Here is a 2,304-nt window from a genome sequence, read left to right on the forward strand (position 1 = left end):
TAGGTTCACTGACCTCAGGTATGTCAATATTAATTCTTTCACCTCAGTCTCTGGTTTGCCATGAAATAGTCAAAAAATATTCTGGTGAATTATTTTAAATGCCAACATCACCTTGGTGTGTCTCCCGCATGGCTACAGTTTCAGGTAATTTATTTGCCAGAAAGTTTTGTTGAGCAACTGTATTGGTTCTGTTGTAACCAACCAAACAAAACTGTATTAAAATCACCAATTCCTGAATGGAACTCTTGTCCGATTTCCCCTCAATATTTTGTTGTGGACCATATATCACTCTTATTAATTATATGTATTATAATTTTACTGTTATTCTCATACCATACGCATTATACATGTAATTTTCATAGATCTGATGCTGTTGAGCAGCTGTTGTTCATTGTAAACTCCTAGCATTTTGCATGTTCGTCTCTTTGACATGCTATATTATTGTCCAAGTTATAAATTTTAAATGATTATCAAGTGCTGACAGACAACGTTTTGTTTCCTTGAAATTTTGTAAGTGGTACAACTGTCATTATTCATGCATAATAATCAGCCACCATAATGTAATATCACAGATAGATGTGTATTATCCCTGATCTGAGGACCATTTAAAACACTCCTCAATGCCGTGCCTGTGTATGTTCACCTCTGTGTACACAGTTGTGCATTCAGGCAGTAGTTTGATGTGCTGAAGCAAAGCAATAAGTGTTATTTGAATTTCAAATATTTTAAAGCAAGCAACACCATGCAACTCACACTTTAATACATTTGACAGTTTTTTTTTTTTTTCTCGGTTCATTAAAACAGTGATAGTTTCACATACACATTCTACAAGTGATCCTGTGCAGTAAGATTGCATTGACTAAATATATTGGCAGTTTGCTTTTCTTCCTGCTGCTCCGAACAGCCATGTTGTAGTTAATTGGGTACTGCTGAATTATGAGCTGACATTTTTTTTTAAACGTATTATTTTTGCATTTTATAAAACTACAACAAAATGAAGAAGAAAAAATTAAACAATACAATAATAATGCATATAAAATACAGTGCTCAGCATAATTAAGTACACCCAATTTTGAAAATTAATATTTGTATCTATTTCTCAGTTAATATAGACAATGTATTTTGGTGCGTTTAAACAAAACAGATTTATTAAACAGATATATTTATTAAAATAATAATTTAGTCACCAAACATATTTAGAAATTGAAAAGATAATACAATTAAATTCTAGCAAAATGTTCCAAAAAATGAAAAAAATCCACAAAATTTCAACAAAATTTTTACTTTTTTTTTGCTTCTTCTGATTCTTCCTCTTTTTTACATTTGTATTTAATATTTTTCTATAACATGTAAATTTGGGTGTACTACTTTTTGGACCGTTATCGTAAGTTATTTTGTTAGATAAGCTCCAGATTTGGCTGCAGTACTGATTAATCTATGCACAAATATAATATTGTTTAGCTTCCTATTAAAATATGAATTTAAAAGAGATTTGTGAGGGGGGGGGGGGGGTACTTATACATGCTGAGCACTGTACAATACATTAAAAACACCAAACTATGACAGAACACAGAGGGAAAAATGCACATATAAAACAAAATATAATTTAGCTGGTCAGGTAATGCATAAATAAAAGTAATTATAAATTAACATTGTTCTTATATTACCAGAAAAATGCATTATCTTGACTATAGTTTAAAGTCAAATAATAGTTTGTGCACATTATTAAAAACATTATAAGTTTATGAATAGTGAATATCAATTACACTCCATCTTAAATTATTGACAGGGGTCATTGGTTATGCTTGCATTTCTTCCAATGCATTAAGGGGTTCTAATATCTGTACCCATGTTTTATCAAGTATCTCAAGTTTATCATGATTGATATATCTCAACCTCGCCAAAACAAGCATGTTTACGAAATCTCTACCCCACATACCAAATTTAGGTACAGATTCAGTTTTCCACTTTCTCAAAATCACCCTTTTGGCAGTTACCATATCAAATAACATGGCTTGTTTTCCATATCCATGAAACATCTCTAAGTTACTAAATATCCTATGAACAGCTACAAGTGGATATGGTTCAAGAGGGATTTAGAAAAACTATATTTTCCCAAAATTCTTGTAATTTAGGACACAACCGTATCAAATGGTTTAGTGATCCTTCTGCTGTTTACACCTGCTACAGAGTGGAGATATCTGAGGAAAAATCGTATGCAGTTTCTCCTTAGATAAGTATATCCTACGCAGGATATTAAATTGAATTATATTATGTCTTGCGTTAATTGAACATGCATGTATA

At 31.2% G+C, this 2,304-nt stretch overlaps 1 protein-coding gene across 2 annotated transcripts in view; it reads left to right on the plus strand.

The window, feature by feature from the left end:
• tmem229b (transmembrane protein 229B) overlaps window positions 1-242 on the plus strand; it is a 17,377-nt gene extending 17,135 nt beyond the window's left edge. For both annotated transcript variants that reach the window (XM_056477543.1, XM_056477542.1), the window contains exon 3: window positions 1-242. This exon is cut by the window's left edge and continues 1,598 nt beyond it. The gene's annotated coding sequence lies outside the window, so the exon portion shown is untranslated.
• Window positions 243-2,304: the final 2,062 nt, after the last annotated feature.

This window comes from Danio aesculapii, chromosome 17, assembly GCF_903798145.1.
Source record: "Danio aesculapii chromosome 17, fDanAes4.1, whole genome shotgun sequence".
Taxonomy (NCBI): domain Eukaryota; kingdom Metazoa; phylum Chordata; class Actinopteri; order Cypriniformes; family Danionidae; genus Danio; species Danio aesculapii.